The sequence below is a fragment of the Streptopelia decaocto genome, assembly GCF_964273445.1.
Source record: "Streptopelia decaocto genome assembly, chromosome: 3".
In the NCBI taxonomy this organism is placed as follows: Eukaryota; Metazoa; Chordata; class Aves; order Columbiformes; family Columbidae; genus Streptopelia; species Streptopelia decaocto.
The window spans coordinates 38,741,096-38,762,299 of NC_138656.1; the positions used below are offsets into that span (position 1 = coordinate 38,741,096).

Here is a 21,204-nt window from a genome sequence, read left to right on the forward strand (position 1 = left end):
TCTTGGAGAAGCTTTTTTTTTTTTCCAGCATGAGATTTTTCTCTTTCTGTGCAGTAAATAAGTAGAAAGGGAAAGGCTTTGTGTATTACAGGCATATATGCCTCCGTGTGGCCTTCTGGGGCCTTGCCGCAGAACGCCGTGCTCAGCGCGGGTGTAATGGCAGCGCCCTCCTCCGTGTGGTACCATAAATCCTCGAAGAGAGGCCCAGCCGCGGCCTGGCCGCCTGGTGGCCTAGGCCCCAGCCTGCTTGAGCTGAGCTGTTCAAACGAGTAATAACGGGAGTAGGAGCCGTAAACAGGCTCAGTGAGTAGCACCCAGTGGGAGAAGGCGTTTTTGGGAGCCTTCACGGGGTGTAGATAGCCCAGCTGCGTAGATGTGGGGAGAAGTTGTTTCCAGTGTGGGCATGAAACAATCCGGAGTGCTGGAATGGGATGAGGAAAAGCGGCAGTGTGCTACTGGGCGAAAGGCACCCTGGTGGCAGGGCGAAGGAGGTGGAGGAAGAATTGTTTGGTTTAGGAAGTTCTGTTTCGAAAGAAGTGCCCTTGAAAATGACCTAGTGTGAGACATACACAGCTGAATGAGACAAAATACCTAGTGGGTTCAGTAAGGGTAAGTCCGGTGCTCAATCAGGGAGATGTACTGGAAATTATGCACTAGATATGTAATTGTACATGTAGTAATGTCTGGATGGGTAAATAGTGCTCAGCAACGTAGGACAGAGTTTTATAGATCTGCAAGACACTGTAAACCTACATTTTGCAGGAAGTCAAGAAGTCTGTATCTGCTAAGTAGTGAATTATGTGGTTAGTTCAATTTAGGACCTTTTCCATCTTAGCAATGAAGTATAACAAGAAATGTGTAGTATTGCTCTTTGATTTAAAAAATAGTGTCTCTCTTCAGGCTTTGTTTAATATTATTGTCGATGTTGGGTTTTGGTTTTTTGTTTGTTTAGTGGTTTTTGGTGGTGGTGTTTGGTTTGTTGTTTGGTTTTTTGTTTTTGTTTTTTTTAATCCTGTGCTGAATAAAAATGTCTTTTTCACACACTGAAAGTCAAGCCAATTTGAGTTTTCTCTCTGTTATTAGGTGTTTTGTGGATTTTGGAAACAATGCACTTTTACACGTAACCGATTTTCACATATCACTACTTGAAAAGCGCTACTGTACATTTGTATAAACTATTTTAAATCTCTGATGGCTTAGAAACAAAGTCTCAGTGCTTCTCAGCAGTCCCAAATCTATCATTGTTTTGTCTTTGTGAACTTTGCAGGCAATGCTCAAAATTCATGGAACACACTGACTCAATACATTTACTCTCTGTTCTAAAAATAATAGTAAATGTTGCTTTAGTTGTAAGCAGTTTAGCCTTTTTAAAGCTGATGGGTATTATTTATGTAGTGCTGCAAACATAGGATACTCTCTACAATGTGTGTAAAAGAAAATTATTGGCATAACCCCTTCTTGGAAGAGTTGGTAATGTATGTTTTTATCTTATTTGGTTTAAAAAAATAATTGCATTTTATTAAGCAATGACAAACATTGAGGAATACAGTAAGAAATCACAAGAGCATGCTAGTATGTCTGAGATTAACAAGGCGACAGTGGTGACAAATAGACACAGCTTTTACTGCTGCTGAGGTGGCGTGGCCTGCAGAAGTTCCAGTTCTGAAGGAGAAGAACAGAAGGGTCTTTCTTGCTGTGAAACAGGGAATTGTTTTTAGGATGAAGGTGCTGGAGAGTGAAACACACAGAGCATCTCCCATCTGATGGTCGAGAACAGGCTAAGGACAAGCGTGTGGTTTTCCTCTTAGTGCTGCACATAACTTGTCCTTTTTGAAAATATCCAAGTCACACAAGTTAATATCTATTGGCAGGAAATGTAACGTTCTAGTTTTGTTTCCCTCTCTTTGTTAGTCAGTCATCAATCTGCTTTACTGCTGCACGTCATAGTTCTGCTGCTTCTGTTCTAGAAGTTGCTCTGAAATGAGGACCTATGACCCTTCCTGGAGTTAAAAAGTAGGCAGAGGGCTGTGGACAGTGCTTGACATCAGTGAAGACACCTGAGCTGGAGCCTCTGCAGCTTCTCAGGGGAGGGGCGGCTGGCTCCATGCTTTGGGGTGGCTTGGGGTGAGCACTCGCCTCCCTTTGTGCCCGTAGCGACCTGAGGCGTTGGGGTGTGCAGGGCATGGGGACATGTCCTCTGGCTCTCAAGGAGGGCAGGGCTCCTGAAGCATGGGCCTTGTGCTTCTGATGCTTTTTTCCTGACATGTTCTGAAGGCTCGGGAAGCAGGGTGTTCTTTCTCACATCCTGGATTCAAATAAAGGTGCCAGCATGATTCGCTACAAGGGCTGGACCAACCTTGTGGTTAAAGCCTTGGCAGAGCTGGCCCAGCAGGGGCACCTCCCAGAGCATCTTCTGTTGTACCCAGCCAGCGAGTCCTGTGGGGAACGTGGCTGAGCAAGAGCCCTGCCCTACGCACCTTCTTCCACTGGCAGAGACACTACTCGATTCTGGAAGCTGGGGCACTTTGTGTATGCGTTTGGGATTGCTGCCTTGGTTTTCTGACCCTAAAGGGGTCAGAGAAAAGTATCTCTTCCCTTAACGACATCATCTGGAGCTGGAGACCCTGGAGAGAAGCTGCCTCTGCATCCTTAATTTTATCCATCAGAGCATGCTGGCTGACACTTGTTCTCAGCAGTCCGAATTTTCCCTGTATTTATGCAGTCCTTATTTTTATTAGTGTTGATCAATAAGGGGTAGTGTCTTTTGCTGTGGAGCTGCATGCTTCTCCACTCCACCCTGAAATTGCCGGCTTGGGAGTGGTTTGGATTGGTCTTTGGCAGCAATCCTTGTTCTGTCCGATCACTCTTCACCTCTGTGTTTGAAGGTCAGGCGAGGCAAAACTCTTGTCAGTCCAGCAGTGAGAGAGAGACCAGTGTGTACAGAACACGGGGCAGTGGACCAAAGGCACTCGCGTCACACTGTGCAGACAAGAACCTGGCTTACTGACTTCTCTGGTGCTTATTTCCTTCATCCCCGAGAGGACTTCCTTGAGGGGTCTGAACAGGATACAAGGATCTTCCGAAATAACCTGGGCTGTGCTCCTTAGAAGAAGGAAGCCATCACACAAACCTGGAACTTCCTACCTTTAGCACCTCTTGGTCATCTAAGTTATTCCTGTACCATAAGCTGTTGATACAGCCCTGTGGAGAAGCAAGCACTTGCAAAAGATGTGACAGCCTGTCCTAAGGCATACCTTTAATAGGTGCTATGAGTGATAACCACTTTAGGTTGATGGCTACCATAGACCCTTCAGATATCTAACCTTCAGTGAGATGAATTTAGCATCCCCCTCAGAGCTGCACGCCTTGCCCAGGCAGCTTGCGACGGTTCTCCCAGGCTGTCCGTAGCAGTTGTTAGTGGCAAATGGCAGCTGCTCTACCCGTTGGTATCAAACCACTCTCTGCTTTGCTGTTCGGCTCCACGTGTAGCTTAAACTGTTCCAAAATGGGCTGTGGACACTAGAGGTGGTCCAGGCCTCCTTCTTCTTTGCTGTGCAATCCTGCCTTCTTCTTTGGACCACCAGCTCTGCCAGCTGAAAATTATCACTACACAAAAAGCTGTTTCCCGGCCCTTGTGAGCAGAGAAACGCAGTGGCTTTTGAGAGCAGTGTGGATTTAGATCAAGTGCCCAAATAAGTCGCTGTGTTGCATGTCTTGCTTGGGAGGTAGCAAGCCTTCAGCTTCCTGAGCTAGTAGTTAAAGCATACCTTAAGACAAAGTTTAGAGATGTCCAGCAGGACTTTTTATCTGTCATCATGGCTGCCTTGAAGGTACTTAAATAGGAGTCAAGCAGTTGCCTGTGGTGACCACATGCCATTTCATAAGCCATTAAAGCAAGGGGTACTTAGAATTGCCAGAAGCTGTGAAGAAGATGGTTATTCCACTCATCCTCCATTGTCATGAGGGTGTTTGTCCTTCAGGAGGAGGACAGTATGTTATTGGATGCAAATGTGTGGGAGTTACACATTTTGATAGCTTTGTTATGGTAAATATTTATTTCAACTGTAGAGATCCTGTGCAGTAGGTTATGTGGGAGTAGCCACCCTTGTGGGGACGGAGCAGGCACAAGGAGTGTGTGCAGGCTGCTGTTGCCAAGGCAGTCGGTAACCACACTTGCACAGTTTAATTTAAAAAAATATATATTTTTTCCCCCCTCAGCATTAATGCTAATACAAATTAAATTTCAACTGCAAGACAGTTTTATTCTGTGTTGGCTTCGCTGATTGGTTCTGTAGGTTGGCTTTGCCTAACTCATTGCTGACTGCCTGTACAAATGATCTTTTCAGCTGCAACACCTAAGAGATGTTAATTCAACGTTCTCCTCTAAAAGCCAAGGAAACAAGGGCAGGCTTCTGGTGGCTTTATTTCTTCTGCCAGATCTTTTAATCTGTTTATCTCATTCAGGCACCTGATTAAAAAAGAAAGAGGGGTTTATATTAAAAAAGGAGGCTTATATGAAACATAACGGTTGTAATTGCTGTACTGTTAGATGTAGAACTACATGTAGAATTTAATGGCTAACTAGTAGCAACTGGACTTACGGATGCTTCTGACTAAAAGTAGAATGGAGGTTTTCTTAATTAACCAAAATTTTTCATATAATGTAAATTACTTACTGTGTCTGTAAAGCATGTCTTAAATGTGTTAATGGCAAATACTGACAGACACTAAGCCTTCTTGTACATCACTGTAATCCACTTAAAGCAGATTATGGTAGTATTTATTTCTGCAATTTTTTGGTCCCTTTTTTTAAGTTGCAACTTTGTAAGATGTAGAACTTCTTTTCTGATATTGAAGACATCAGGAGATATATGCTGTTTCTGAAACAAATCTAAATAAAGATGACCTAGTAACCACAGAGTTATAGAAACACGAGTGTGGAAGGGAACTCTTCTCTTGCCTCAGAGCTAGTTTACTTAGGCCCATTTCATTCCTGACATGTTTATCTAAGTTTCTTTTAACAGTTCCTCTTTCATTTCACATCTTAATTTTTCAAAATGCATTAGCTGTCCTGAGGTTTCTATCACAAACAGTTTGGAGGAGGGTTATTATGAACTCTGAGCATCACATTCCACATCTGTCATATGGATGTGTCAGGCTTAATCTTTATTAATTCCTGAGGGAAAACTGAAGACTAGAACTAATAAGATATTTGTATGGCAATTGTTTCTTTTGGGATGTGGTTTCTAAGAATTCATAACAAATTGAATAGGCTTGTGCCTGTAAGAAATTTATTTAGAAATAAGCTATTTAAACAGCAAAACAGAACTAGATAACTCATAGAGGAAAATAAGTAAAATCTACTGAAGGCTATTAAATGCTCAGGCACCCTCTCAGGCACAAGAATTCCCTGAGCACAAGTTGCTGGAGGCTGCAGGGGTATTCTGAGGAAATGTCGTGGGTTGCTTCTCCTGTCTTCACACTTTCCCCCATATACCCAAGACCAGCTAAATTAACTTTTTGCATTACTCACTGTGGCTCTTGCATTTTTGCCAAGATTAGGTTATAGCTTAGGGAAGGAAAAGAACCTTCTTATTGCATTAATGGGCTATGGCCTGGACAACTGGTTTGTTTTTAACATAGACAGTGATATAATATAATGATATCACTGAACTGAAGGGTAGGAGAGAAGTGGTTTGCCAGGAGCCACTTTGACAATGCATTTTGCATGCAATGTGCCGCTAAAGTAGATGTATAATTAGCAGCATACAGGGAAAGAGGGGTCACTTTCAAGGAGCACCTTGTCTGGTGACATGACTGTTGGTACCCTGCCAGGTGCAAGGTGTTTTGTTCCTCTGGAGCTAGCAGTATGCTCCTGAGACAGCCACCATCCAAAATACATCAAGGGATTCAGAGAAGTCAGGGTATGTTTCTTTGTCATGCTGCAAAGGCTGGTTTCCGTATTCTAGGACAGGATCTCCTATACAAAGTAGCTTAGCTTTGGTGAGGGGCAAAGGAAGGCAACCTTCTGGCTTCAGAGGATCTCATAAGAAACAGCCAGTCTGCTAGGCTGAGATTTGAGATAAAAGTCAAGATTATTTCCAAACAGTTGTTGCAGATTTGCAGGCACCTCAGGTGTCCCACTGTGGTGTCTAGGTTCCCTGGCAAGAATTCAAGGTTTTTCTCATTTCGTGACAAGAATGACTTGGTGTCTTGCACACTGAGAGTGTTAGTTTAGCATATAAATATTTCTGTATGTGATGTGGTTTTTGTTGCTTTTTGAGAAGGATCAGAGATTAAGCACACTTTGTACCTTGTTGCTGGTGTTCTCGGATCCAGTATTTTTTTCTCCTTTCCTGCTGCCACGCTGTGACCTGGCCTCAAAGCTGATCAGTCTGTTGGTGACTGGCTACTAAGGCTGGGACCTTCTGTCAGGCTGTGATTTTGGAGGATTCTAGTTTCCTGCCTGAAGCAGGTGCTGGGCTAAAGTCACTTGTATCTACAAAATAGCTCTACAGAGCACCTGATGCAAGACCAGCAGAACGTGGTGAGAGGCAGAAGCTGTGGTCTGAGGTTTTGGAAAACAGTAGGGACTCTATGGGTAGACTTGGAGATCTGTGTGCAGCCTCTGCACAGAGCTGGTCATTGTTGTCCCCCTGCAAGTGCACAGTGGTGCTGCGGGGGAAGGCATTGGGAGCTTAGTGCAAGGCCCAGTGCCATCATCCTCACTGGTGAAACAGCTGTCTGCCCCCTAAATTCAGTTGCAGACCTCCTGGGTGTGGGCATCTATTCAGTGCCTGCTGATCTATGCAAAAGGTTTTCTTTCTTTATACTGGTAGTTTTATATTCCCATACATTCTCCCATGCTGATAGTTTTATTTTCCCAGGATGTCAGACTGGTGCCTTCTCAGTACGTCTGCAGGAATGAGAGCAGAAGGTAAATGTGTGCTTAATTACCTCACTTGCAAACTGTTTAAAATTCTTAGAGAGCTGGATATAATTGATGTCTAATAGATAGGTTTTCTGGTCTGCTAAAGCTAAAGTAGCCTAACAGCAGCCAGAGGTAGCTGGTGAGTTATTCTTGCAGCCCCAGGGAAGGCGGTGTTGGCAGGAACCTTCAACAAGCAGCTTCACCCAACCCTGTGCCTCAGAGAGGGGCCATTTCCAAAGTGAGGAAGGGAAAGGAGCGCTTGTTTTGATGAATGGTCCTTCAGAGTGCTTAACCTAAGCTTAAGATAGTATAATTCTGAATAATAGTATTGGTTCCATCTGATTTGCACCTTGTCCTCACGCTTGGGAGTGATATGTATGTTCCCATATTTTATGTTTTCCTTTTTACATTTGTTTATCTCCTGTGAGGGTACTTTAAAGTCGTTGATCAAGGTGATCATTGTGATACAGCAGTTTGTCTTAAATCTCTCATCTTTTTTAAATGCTTGTAACTTGTAATGAATGTTAAAAAATGCATGCTGTTCAAAGTTCTGTTATGGGGGTTTTGTGTGTCTGTGTTTTTGGGTTTTGTTTTGTTTGTTTGTTTGTTTGTTTTCCCCAACCTAATGACAGGCAAGCATCAGATTTATTTGGAACGTATTAGAGGTCTCTTTAAATTCTTATCTATAACTGGAATAATTATCTGCTCAGAGAATTTGTGGCAAAAGACCAGTCCCTAAGAAGAACTTCATGCATTATGCTGTTATTTTTAAGTCAAATAATGGAACAGTCTCCAGACCCTCACCTTTTCATTTATTAGGTCTTTCTCCAAAAAATGCGGAGCTGCTGTGCACTTAGAGGAGTAGAATTTAAACATTTTGATTTTATTTAAACCTCAGTAACCATCAGCTCCTTAGGGGTGTGTCTGCTAAGAACAATCTGTCACCCGTCACTGGGCTTTTAAGTGACTGTGATTTCAAATCCAGAGCTAAGACAGATAATTACCAAAAAATGGTGCAGACTTCAGTAGAGAAAAGTGCTATTTTTTAATATTATTGTTATCCACAAGAGTCCTGCTTTCTCAGTTCATTCCACATTCTTATACAATTTCAATCTGTTATTACAAAGAATGACATATGGACTGGTTTTAGTTAATTTTAAAGATGTATCAGCAACAAACTGTCTGGAATCTGTGAAGTTATATAAATTTTGGTTAAATCTATTTTTTTCACAATTAGTACATCTCAGTTTCTGGGAAGTTTCTAGAATCCATTTTAACAGACATACACTGGTATTTCACCAAAGCACTAAGCTCTCCAGATCCCTAACACTTATTGATAACTTCAGATTTATTGAGGTTACTAGTATGATTTTGGGGGAAAAAAGAGGTCAGAGTACAGACACTGTGTATTTTGACAAGTGTTAAAATATAATATAATCAGTGCAAAATAGCATCAGTAAATTAAAAAAATATAACCTGTTTTCTTGTCCAGAAATATAAGAAATTGTTATTTGACCTCTATCCTAATAACAATGAAGTTACCATATTTAATAGCACTATAAACTCAGGAAAAATAGGGCTGGAAGAGATCCTGAGATGTCATTTTGTCCAAAATTGTGTAGGAAGTATGGACTTAGACGAAAATCGCACACAAATCCTTTCTGCTTCTAGCGTCCTTCTTGCATATGTACACTTTCAAGTCAGCATTGCAAACAAATGCTTCTACAAAATCCTGATGTGAAAGGAACATTAAATGTTGTTTATTTGATTCTTAGTACCAATATATTATCCTGTTGGTGCAACCTGCCTTCATGTTCAGCTGACAAATCTTACCAGAGCAAGTAAAACATCTGGGACAGCTGTGATTTGGAGGATGGGCACCACACCTTGTGTGGCTCCTGTTGTGAGTCGGGCTGATGGGGGCTGCTTGCGGGGACCTGTGAGCAGCGTAGCTGGAGGAGCTCCAAGAGGTGAGGTCTGGTTGGGTTTGTAGATCCACAGAGAGCAGCTGTGACTGTCCCCCTCTCTCATGGGAAGGTGCTGCTGGCTGCTTTGTTGGTCTCCCCTTCACCTTCCAAGCCTGGCATTTGCTACAGCTTTGCTCATTCCTGGGGATCTCTGTGCTAGTGGAGCCGTGTTTGTGTTAGAAAGTGATTCAGTGCAACGAGACTGGATCAGTAGGGTGAGGTATATGTCTGGGTGATTCACTTCATGTGAATTATGAAACACAATAGGCTTCACTGGAAGAATTCATGACTTTCACACCTTCCTAACTCCAGCCATGAATCAGCAAGGACACAAGCACCACATCTACGAGCAGAGGCTGCATCATTTTTGGTGTTTGGGTGCCCCTTGACATCAGGTAGGATGCCACACACTGCTTTGCATCCCTGGGTCACAGGACCATGCCCCTGTGCACGGTGAAAAAGCTAGTGCTGCATTTACCTCTGGCCTTCCCACATGCACTGTGGAGGCCTTCCCACATGCACTGTGTTTATTTAGCCATGTCCCTGAGAAAGGGTGGACCCTGGACAACCAGCAGAGTCTGTCTTCCCAACAGTCTCTGAATTGCTGATGTGCATGACCTTTGTGAGGAAGGAAGATGCTTCTCCTGTTTACTTGTGATCCACCATCCCATCCTCGCTGGCTGGTTGTGTCCTTTCTGATTTTCCTTGTGTGACCACCTGGCTGGGGGCTTTGACTACCATCTTGAAAGCCCTGAGGAACCATGCCACCTTTCTCTAGAGCTCTGGGTAACCTGCCCTCACCAGCCTTGGGTAGACTGGCCTGTTAGAGAGAAGGAGGTAGCCAGGCTGGCTTGTACATTCTGCCCAGGAGGAAGCAGTGGTGGAAGCCTGCTTGTATGCTGCTTTGTGAAGCGCTGACAGCAAAGGGGAAGGAACTGGTGCATGGTTTGCTTAAATGCTCCATTAAAAGGAGTTGGTGGGAAATGGGGTGATTGGAGGGAAAGTTGATAAAGGCTCTGAAAGCAATAGCCACAAATGGGAAATTTGATAAAGGTTAGAGAGGCAGAGGGTGAAGCTGGTGGCTCCTGCCCTGGAACGTTTGACAGAACCTTCTCAGGAATGTTCTCAGCAAAGAAACCTTCTTCTCCCCCTACATGTTCAAAAGCTTTCTCTCTCTTTGACCCATTGCAGCTCACATGAGAGATCACCTATCCTTCCACTGCTAGCTTCACCATGGTAGATACCCTGTCCTCCCTTCCCAGTAGGGTCCTGACAGACAGACCTCTTCTTTCCCAGAAACTTTGTCTCCTTCAGGAAAAAGCACTGAGTCATTCAGGTATCTTCACCTCTGTCTTCCATGGGAAGGTTCAGAACAGCTGTTCAAAGAGTAGCCGTGTAATCCAGGGTCAGAAGAGGCCATCAGCAACCCTTGGACCATGTTCTCTGCCCCCTTTCAGGTCCCCCAAAGAATACAAATACTTGGAAGTTGTGCAGCTCTAGGCAAAGGTCAGACATGTATTTACAGAAGTGGGTCAGTGAAAGTGTTTGAACATCACAAAGACTTCTCAGTGCCACCATGCTGTTCTCACTCATCCCGGCAGTGCTGAGCACCTCCTACAGATCTCATCATTGATCTTCCATGGTTAGAAGGTAACACTCTTATTCCAGGCTTAGTTGGTTGGTTCAGAAATGCTCAATTGCATTGCCTTTTTGAAGGTCCTATCCTGCTTCAGAAACAGTTCTAAACCCGTATTTGAAATTCCCCACTCTATTTGCCAGTACGTGCTGACCAAGGAAGTTCCATCTGGGGGAAAATTCCAAGTTACTGGAAATAAAATTGTTCTCACCTACATGTTGCCCTCAGACAGAGGAAGTGAATGCATGAGTCAGATTAAAAAAATAACAAAATAGAATCCCTCCATTGTTTTATCACAGATTTCAGGATGCATGAAATTGTTTTATCATGGAATCAGGATACATGGATTTCATATGCGTCATTTGCCTGACTTGCCAGCAGCAATACTGGTTGTCAGCCCCAGTTTCTTCTCACATTGCTTAGGATGCTCGAGTCTCACTGCTATAGGACAGCAGCTGCACGGCAGTATCAGTGAACTGAAAGAACACCTTGGTGTTGGAAGAGAAAGCTACAGAGAAAATGTTCCGTGCCACCGTCCAAAGTCCTTGCTCTGGTGATAAAACTGAGAGTTCAGTTACCATTGTGTGATCAAATTTGATTTCTAAATTGCCTCAGACAATTTTCAGTTAACAAATTGCACATGATGCTCTTTACAAGGCTGATGGGTTATCTTCCTGTACTTCCTGTGCTGCTATTGAAAGGGAACACTGGGAACCAATTTTGACACTCACTGTGTCCGCTCTCATAGAGACTGTGGGTCAAGTAAAGTCTAGACTGAAAACAGGTTTGAAAGTTGGTGTGTTTGGCTGAACAGAGGTAAGAAAGACCAGCTGAACAATCTGGGAGTCAGACATGAGCGTTCATATCCCATCTGAGGGTGTGACTGTCTCAGGGGCAGCTAGAGGCTGTGACATCAAAGGGGAACATAAGGACTGACCTCCCTGAGCAGCCGGGACTGCTGCCCGTGCTGGGATGTCAGCCCGTGCTGAGTTGACCTGTTCTCCACTTTTCCTCATGTGGCTGCCCAAGGTTATTTTATTAGGATAGAAAAGCAATTAAATCCAACAACACAACTCTTTAAACTACACTGTAAGATGGAATAAAGAGGATTTTGAAAACAAATCTAACCTCAACTCAGTGGGTCCTTACAAGGCAGATATCCTTTTCTCTGGGGTTTCCTTGAGTCCCTCTTGTTTTCTGTCCAGGTTCCTGCCTTGCCTTCTCTACATCAGTTTCCTCTCTAAATCCTTGGCTTGATGCAAAACCTGTCTTCTCTGATTGGTGTCCAAGGCTTGTATTTACTATGGGACCCATCTCATGACTCCATTCTCCCTAACCATTTAGACAACATCCTGGCTCCATGTTTTTCCTGGTGGTTTCTAAGTTCTAAGCCATGGCTGGACCATCTGGAGCATGAAGCCATGCTCTTTGCAAGCTCACCAGGTGAGTGACTGTTCTCTCAAGGAATGCCACCTGTGTGGGTGAGAGGCTTTTAGAGGAGGTGGAGTACTTTGAGACAAATTGCTCATTCAGAAGGACAGTAGGCTGGAAAGCTAATTCCCTCACATCAGCCTCTGCCTTCCCTGGCAAGGCTCCAAAGAGCATCTGAGCTTCTTCTGACGTGAGCTGGGAGGAAGGTTCAGAAAGAAGTTTGGGAAATGCCACATGATGGAGAGCTTACTCAATCCTGCAAATCCTGTCCATGCTGAGCAAGTTCTTTCAAGTATGTGTGAGTTCCACTACTCCCATGACGGTAATAAATCAGCTGGAAAAGTACCTTACGTTTGACTGGCTAAACCAAGAGGGACCCAATGCCAATGTGTGGGCAACTGAGTCACGCTCTGTCTGAGCAGCAGCTTGACTCTGAAGAAGACAAGGCACAGCTCTCTGTACATTTAATCACTGCCTTGAACATCATAAAATGCATTCTTCTTTTGCTGTCCTCACCTATGGAGTGACCATCATGTTCTTTTCAGCTAATTGCTTTGTTGAGAGGCTAAGCATACATGCAAAATCAAGTCATTGGCAATACCACGTATCTGTTCATACCATGTATCTTCAAATGCCACAGTTAGACTTCAGAACTACTAGTTTCTTCCATAAAATACCATATCTGTCTTCTGAGGGGCGTTGTTCCTCCTTTGATGGACTAGAGACCATAATGTTCTGCTTCTTAATTTAGCATCTAATTGCTTGTTAGTTGTACTGTAAAGTTCTTTATGACTTCTGTTACATGGCTACAGTAATTAGTGTTTATATTCCCGAGGCCTGCGTAGCAGCGCTTTAACACTGCATAAGGAGATGAAACCCACCACAACAGAGTGCAGATTGCTCCAGAATTTCTGATTTTGCATCCTCAAGTTTTGTAGAGCCTTGCTGTGGGAGTCCCTCCAGAAATAGAGTCATGGGTAATCCATTATAGTAATTTTGAGTGGATTTTGCAGCAGAGATGTAGAAAAATATTAATGGGAAGCTTCCAAGATCATGTAGCTTCACTGCACCAAGGAGTATGGGGACTTTTCAATAACAAACACTTGGCTGTTAGTGCTATGATTAATTGTCATTTGCAGGACTTGAACAAAAATATTTGATGTCTGATTTGGCTGCCTTCAGCATTTCTGTATTCTTGATTACATTTTTGTAAAATATTGGAGCATCTTCTAGAAACATCAAAACACATACTAAAAATGAATTTCACCCTGATAGCATCTGTTTCCAGATGTTTTCTCTGATTTGCCTGCTTATTGGCCATTAGGAAGGCTGTTTGTCCACTGAGGTGATTACCTGCAGGTGCTGGCGCTGCATTAAGTTGAACAGGCACAGGGCTCTGCCACCTCTCACAGGACCTGCGTGTCCCTGCTGTGGGGGTGGCCACAGCTCGTCTTCACACCACCAGTTCTGAGCATTAACCACAGGCCTCCACCATCCTACCTAACCGGGGCTCTGACATTTCTCTTGTTAGACTGAATGCCTCTTTATATTCTTATGGACTCTTTCCAAATGCAATTTGATTGAGTAATTAATAATGTGTAGGGAGAGTTAAGCTTTTAAAGTTCTGCTTGTTTTTCTGCCAATTATTCCATCAAACACTGGTGTGCTTTGTTGCTACGGAGCTTCTCTGTGAGGCATGACTTTGGTTTATTCAATAACACGTGTATTTCTGAGAGCAACTTACATAAGAGTTCGCCTATCCAAACTTCATTTTCATACAAGGCTGATTTTTGACCACTTGGTGTCCGTGTCAAATATGAAAGCAGACACTGAATCAAGTGTCCCTTGTTCAGTATCTGGGTGAGAGGGACAGGCAGTCTCACAGCGACTGCCCTTCTCTCTAACCCGCCGTTGCTGCCTTGCTCCTTTCTGCTCAAGGTGCTGCGGTGCAGTCTCCTTGCAGCCTCTTGGAGACCTCACCATGCCATCACACATCTCTGCTGCGGCCTCTGCTGGCTTGCGTTTTCAGGGCAAACAGTAGATTTCAGCCCTCAGAGATGGCAACAGCGTGTCCTCTTGTACTGGTGTGAGCTGTACCCACCTGCAGAGAGCTGGTGGGACTTGGAAGTCCCTGCTCCTTCCTCCTCCTCCTCTTCCTCCTCCTCCTCTCCCCTGCCTGGGGTGTGTGACTGTGGCTCTCAGTGACACAGGGCAGGCGATACTGCCCTCACTGCCGATGGGGTATCTCAGGGGTACTTGCAACTTCTCTGAAACCGCACGCAGGGCAATACAGTGATGAGTCCCTTCACACTCATTAGAGCAAAGCAAATCTGTTAGCTTTAATCTTGGAAGTCATTTTCATAATATAATTTCTGCAGCAGCTGGTTTCCATGGAAACCAAGAAATGACTTTCAGCACATACAGGAAGGAAGACGGCTGACCTGCTTGTCCTTCCCTGGCCGGTGCACTTGCATTGCTTGTTGCTGTCAGGTGTGCAAGCCCAGGCCCAGAGAGGCTTCAGCCTGTTCCACCAGCAGCAGCCGGTGTGCGGTGCCTTTCCTGGCTGATCCTGCCTGTCTGGGCAGCTTGTCCTGCAGCCAGGGGAGGAGGGCAGAGGGAGGAAAGGTCTGGAGATGTCTTCGCCCTCTCCTCCCGCTCCGGTAGCGTTCCCAGGCCCCAGCAGTGATGGGAGGATTTGTGGTTAGCTCTGCCTGTACACATGCCACTTTCTTTTTGGACCCCTTGCCCGCTCACGTGCCCTGTTTTGTTCACTCATTCCACTGCTCCTAGCATGCTTCTATAAGTTAACTTGTTAAACAAGTATATTTAAAATACCAGTCCTATATGTATTGCACTTAATTTACCAATATTCTTGGTATTCTTCCTAACTATTATCACCAGAAATATCTGCTCTGTTTAAGTCTTGTCAGCTCCTATCTCCAGGTTGAAGTTATGTTACCTGTTTCTGTATAAACGCACTAGGTGCAAATGCACCGTTGTGCCTTTTGAGGCTTTGGAGAGCGAAGCTGAACGAACAGCACGAGCATCAGTTTGTGCTCATGCTGCATCCTTGTTGAGCTGTTCTGCCTGAAAAGTGCTCTTTTCCAGCCACACACTGTGAAGGGATGGGCAAGAAGAGGGAGCAGACAGCTGCTCTCTCCTTGGGGGCAATGGCTGAGGTGTCCAAGCACTGTTCCTCCTGCAGGAAATGTGGCTGTGCCAAGTGGATGCTTGCTTGGGACCAGCCATAGGATGACTTGTGGCATTGCCATAAGCAAGGCTTTGACTTGTATCAGGAGAATCAGCACTTGGCACCAGGTTATTGGATTGTGGACTTCCTTGAGCTTTCAGCAACATGGTTTTGATGAGATGCTCTTTCTCTGGGTGTTTTTTAGACTTTAGCCTTGAAGGTAAGATCTTAAACCCAGCAAAGAGCAGCGACCACTTTGGATGGCCTTGGTGGCCAGGCCCTCTCTGCACGTCGGGGCAGAGCAGCCACTCCACCATCTCAGCCTTTCTGCCCGTGACCTCTCCTTTGTCCGTCTGCTGGACCTAAATGTGCTTTAGGACACCTGCGTTCTCCTAAGCCCAGTCCCTGTGCCCACGGGAGGTGACTTGAGTTTGTCCTTTAGCCCCATGGTGGCTGAGCTCTCCCATCCCTGCAGCCAGCAGTTTACTTTACTTTGGCCTCTCCAGCTGCCTAATGTTTCTCAAAGGCTAGCTTCTCAAAATCAAGCTGACAATCACTAGAAGTGCACTGTTAGGGTGTTTTTTTTTCCTATGAAACTGAAAGATTAAATTTTATGAAGGTGATCAGCTGAAAAGTAACCTATTTCAGCACTTTTCTCCAGTTTGCAGACAGCTTAAAGGCAACAGCTAGCTTGGAAAGATGGCAGAAAGTCACCTCGGAGACTGCAAGGAGGGGTGAAGTGGAGCTTTTCCAGGCTACCAGGTATATGCTGCAAAGGCCGCCACTGGTGGACATTAAACAAGAACCTGTTTCTGGGGGGTTGCTGCTTCTTAAAGACATTCTAAGTAAACCTCCTCAAAAGATAAGGAAGAAGAAGTATAGATTAGTTCATGACACAGTCAGGGAAGAGTGTGATGACCAATAGGGTTACCTGGTCTGCAGGTAAAAGGCAGGTCCTCAGAAACCATTTAAGAAGTTAAACATCTGTAGAGGACAGCGTGAGGGAGAAAAAGGTGACGCTGAGGAGCTGATGGCTCTGGATGTGCTACATATATGTTATGCCACAGGCTGGGACCGGGAAGGTGTGTAGTCTAGCTCTGAGCAGATTCCTGTTTGTACTCGGTTTAATTCTTCAGTATTATTATATTATCAATAAATAGTTACATGTCAGTATATTTAGTATTAGAGCCTTGTTTTCCTCATTTGAAGACAACCTCAGCAATATCAGCACCAACAATTAGGCGCGTTGGTGCAGGGAGCCGCAGGGCAGAGGCAGTGATCTGGGCCAGGGAGACTGTCCTTCCTCTAAACCTCCTACCATGCACAGAAGCCACCAGGCTCCTGGAAGGGCAAAGCAGCTCAAAGAAAGCAATTGCAGAGGTGAGAGCATCCTCAGAAGCTGGGGAACTCCCTGAGGTGCTTCTCTGCCCTCAACTCCAGAGTGCTGGAGGTCAGAGCTGGCCCAAGCAGCCTTGGCTCAATCGGTCACCTCAGTTATCATCGGTTCTCGTTTAGCGCTTCTGGTAAGCTTTCCAAGTCTGAGATTAAAAAAATAATTGACCTTTACAGTTGCATTTGAGCTGACTACATTGCCATCAGCTCTTGCTAGTCCTCACTACTCAGATCATATTTGCTTAATGGCATGTGAATTAATTTGTTGGACACTGATGCTTCACTGCAGGATTAGTTAGTGACTCTATCAAGGGGCTGGTGCACAAAATTTTAGATGTAGAGTATCTTTTTAGGGGGAAAAATTAAAAAAAAAGGAGGAAAGGAAATTCCAGTGCTCCTGGAAATCCACACTTTTAGGATGCTATGACTGGAGTAATGAATGAGCTGAAGTACAGAAGAAAAATAAACTAAATTCCAGCTATTTAAAGGCTCAGCAGTTCCTTCCAGGCAAAAGACAAGCAGCTATTGTGTGCCTGCGCTGTGAGGGCTGGGGGGAGGCAGCTTTTCCCACAGGCAAATTAGGAATGGGAAAACCAGAACAAAACCTGCAAGCCTCAGAAGCCCGAGTAGGGAACACAAGCCGTTTTCTGTTTGCATGATTTGTGTTGTCATTAGGTGGGTTTAATGGAGCTTTATTCTTACTCTTGGAGGAAAGCTGGGCTTTGCTTGAGCCAGCATTAATGACTATTCAGACCTGGGAAATGTCAGGGAAGCAGCCAAAACCGCATTTGCCGTGTCACTCAGGCACACACAGGGAACAGAGGGGCTCCTCCTCCCCCTTGTCTCTTGCTGGCTGTGGAGGTTGGTCACGTTTCGCTAGAGCCTGATAAAAACTTGCCTGTGCCCTGTTTGGTGGGGATGTCTGATTCACATCAATTATCTCTCTGTAAAGGAATACCTGTATTCACCACTGTCACTGGGACCAGACCCAAACCCCACAGGTGTGTTTGAGCCCCCCACCCTGCTGCCCCACAGTCGCTGGGGCAGAAGATGAGGCCCGCATTGTGGCTGCGGGAAAGGCTTTTCTCCTCTGAGATGGCTTGAACCCCTCCGAACCTTCTTCCCAAGCCACAGTCAGCCCTTGCAGGAACGGTTCAGCAACACAGTCGAGGCTTCTTGGAGTCCACTATTTGAATGTCTTGTTTCAGGCTGTGTGGAGGTGAAAGGAGATGAGGTGAAAAAAGGCTGCCTGGAAGGAAATCCTGGAGTTGAAACCCATGAGCTTAAACAGCCACGTGAAGCCCCTCTCTTTCCCCTTCATTGGTTTCACTCAGAAGACACCAATTTCTCTCCTTTCACACAACTGCACAGGCTAGAAGCAGCAAAGCAGGTAACAGGCAAGCGCAGCAGCTTTCTGCGTTGAGGATTTTGGGACTGACACATCACTTTGAGAACAGCACAAGATCCACCAGCCACCCACATTCCACCTGTGGAAGGAGCGCTGTTACCTTAGCTCTGCATGTCCTGGGTGGCTGCTCAGAGGTGCAGGGATGTAGCGCTGGTCTGGTGGCAGTAATGCCCCTCTCTAAGGAGAACCAGATAGATGTAGCCCCTCTACCATCCCCAGAGCAAGCTAAAACTGTGCCAGTGTAGGAATCTTACATTTCTTTATCACTAGATCCTGGTTTAGTTTGAGATACGCTAATTTTAGAGGACAGATGATATGAGAAATATGGGATTCCTACTCCAGGCCAGCAGGAATCACATTTACTGGTGGAGTACAGCTGCTTTCTCAAAGCAACACCATGGGCTTCCCTGACACGTGGTTACATTGAAAAGTTGTTGAAGTTTTTTCATGATCTTATTTAGATCAAGCCAAAGGGTATCAGAGTCAGGATCTGCCCAATAGCCATTTTCATTGCATTATATGAAGCACTGTGAAAAAAAATATTTATTGATGGGGAGTGATATGGCTAAGGTGCCTTTAGCTGTAAAAATGCTTTGCCTATTGAGAAGCTGTTCTGATGACAAATTTGCAACATAAACCCTGCATGCCTGAAGTAACTGGTTTAGAAAATGAAATTTCATTTGAAACTGTTTTATTTTCTTCAAGAACAGTGCAGTTAAACTCAGCTACTCACCCGTTAACAAACAATGCCATACTTCCTGTGTATTGATTGCATTCCTAGAAGTGGACAGGCACCCTTAGCCATCGGACACCACAAGTGAATTTATCTGGAATCCACAGTTTTAAATGGATGAGCTCTGTCAAAGTTGCCAAGTTCCTTTCAACAGGTTACAAGTTCCTCAAAAAATATCCAGGGGAGTTTCTCCAGCCTGGGCCAGCGCCGGGCTGTGGCGCCATCAGCACCACCGGGACGGGCACAGCACAGGGTGGTGGCTCAGGTTGGTGTTGCCATCGGTCCCTGACCACACTCTGGGTCCTTCCGCTCAGTGCAAAGGAGCTGGAAAGGCACAGACATTACAGACCCCACACATCTCATGGCTCATGTCAGAAAATAGCCTACAGGTTAACTATAGGAAACCCTTGGATCATCTTAACATCCTTTGAAAGCATCTTCCAAAAGTGAAGGTCAGCTTGGGTGGAACTGACAAAACAAGTTGTAAGTACCAGGGAATAACACACACAGCCAACCGTCTTTTTTTATAAAAGTATTTTTAATAAACTGATGGATTTAAGTTTCAGATGCTAGACAACTTGTTGCCATGTACAGGTAACAAAAGTCAAAATTCTTTGAATTTTATACAAATACTATGTAGTACAGTAAACTTGAATACAAGTTTACAAAAAATGCATCAGTGAATATTCAGCTTGTAACCAACTTCCAACAGTGAAAATGACCATGTATCAATAGTGATCAGAATTGCATTGCAAATTTTAGAAGTAACGCAACTATGTTTTTACCAAGCCACTCTGAAGTTACTGGTGCACACTGACAGTACATTGGATTTTTTTTGGCTTGCTGAACAGAAAATGGCATTTAAATAAAATAACTTTGAGTTAAAGAATGTAATACGTACCAAAAGTACTACCTTACAGAAAATTAAACAAGAATGAGAAAGTAAACAGAGCAGAACCCTGAAGTAGTGATATTTTTCTACCCGTTTTGATGGAATAGACTCCACAGGTGTCCAGCTTTCTCACAGCATTTTGCAGTGTCCTAGTCCTAGCACAGTGTGGTCGTTAGTAGACTAAAGTAATCCCTGCTTGGCAGTAATGCTGGTGAAAGGTAACTTGCTCTATTGCTAACAAATCGGAGTAACCACTGGCAGGGTGACTTCTCGGAGGCATCCAGTGGAGGCTGAGTTGCGGCTGAGGTTACAGTACCGCTTGCTTTGATTCAGTACCCAACAGCCTTCAGGGTTCAGGGGTCACTTTCCTCACAGGGTTTACAAATGGATGGTTTTGAAACACCAACAAAGAAGAGGAGCATAAGACAGTATTTTCACCTGTACAGCTACCGATAAAATGAATGTTTTTGTTACAAACTTTCCAGTCTGCTTTATAAAAAATATTCTTAGTTTTACTTCTAAATAAAAACTGTGCTGTGATCTGTCACGTTCTTGCATTGTACATGCTGCAGTTGTGTGTCATGAAGGTGTAGAGATTGGTGACCTAGCACTCTGGATGTATCAGAAGCCTAAAAAGCTGATTTTGGTACATAAAAGTTAGGTAGCAATGAAAATTCATTCTATTTATTTTCCCTAAAACCTAGGAAAAGCTACAGTACATTGCTAGATCAGTGGCCTCAACCCTGAGCTGAAATAAAGGACCTGCCTTGGCCGAGAGACTCAGTCACATTACTTCCCCAGCTGCACAGCAGAGACAAAATAACCTGTGGCCTGTTGTCTCAGCTGTCACGAGCGCGAGATTCAGTTCTGTAATGCTTGAGAGCTGACTGGAGACCACCATATTCATTTTCACTACAGGGAAAAAAATGAAAGGAGAACTCAAATTCAAGAGATTCATTCGACAGGGAGAGTCAGTATGTCCAGCTTCTGGAGACCAGAGAATGTGATTAGCGGTAGACTTGTCAGTCTTAAGCATTTCCCACTTGGCAGAAGAGATTATTAAAACACGTACCAAACTACAGTTAAAGAGACTTCTACTATTATCCCATCTTTCCAGAAAGAGTCTCAATGATTTCTTTTTTCCCCAGAACTGAGCACCTCTGTAGCTACACTGCATCGCAGACGATGAGTGAAAACGTAGAGGCTGCCTGACAAAGGAGCCAACCCAACCGCTGGCAGAAAAACTTCTGCTTGTTTCTAACCCCAGTTGGAGTTGCCCATCATAAGAATTCTTACTACAATACAGCCTACTGCACCTTCCCATAGGGCGCAGCGGCACCGACTACCTGTGGCTAGGAGCATCCATAACATGAAGCATTTTTGCCTCCTGATATTTTTTTTTCCTTTTAAACAGCAGAAACTGTAGAGTCAGTATTTCACTTAATGGAAAAACTAAAATCCAGCAACAGACTGAAAATAAAGCTTGTAAGAATCATTTATACTTCTAGTAATGCACGCTTCTTTGTGAGCTGATCAGTTTACGGATGGTATGTTTGTTTTTTTTCTTTTTTTTTTTTTAATTTAAGGCAGCAAGTCTTTCAAAATACACAAGCTCACCTCCCTC

At 44.4% G+C, this 21,204-nt stretch overlaps 1 long non-coding RNA gene across 1 annotated transcript; it reads left to right on the plus strand.

The window, feature by feature from the left end:
- Positions 1-335: 335 nt before the first annotated feature.
- Positions 336-21,079, plus strand: LOC309437332. Its single transcript, XR_014183530.1, has 2 exons — positions 336-609; positions 20,729-21,079. It is a non-coding gene; the product is annotated as an uncharacterized lncRNA (long non-coding RNA).
- Positions 21,080-21,204: the final 125 nt, after the last annotated feature.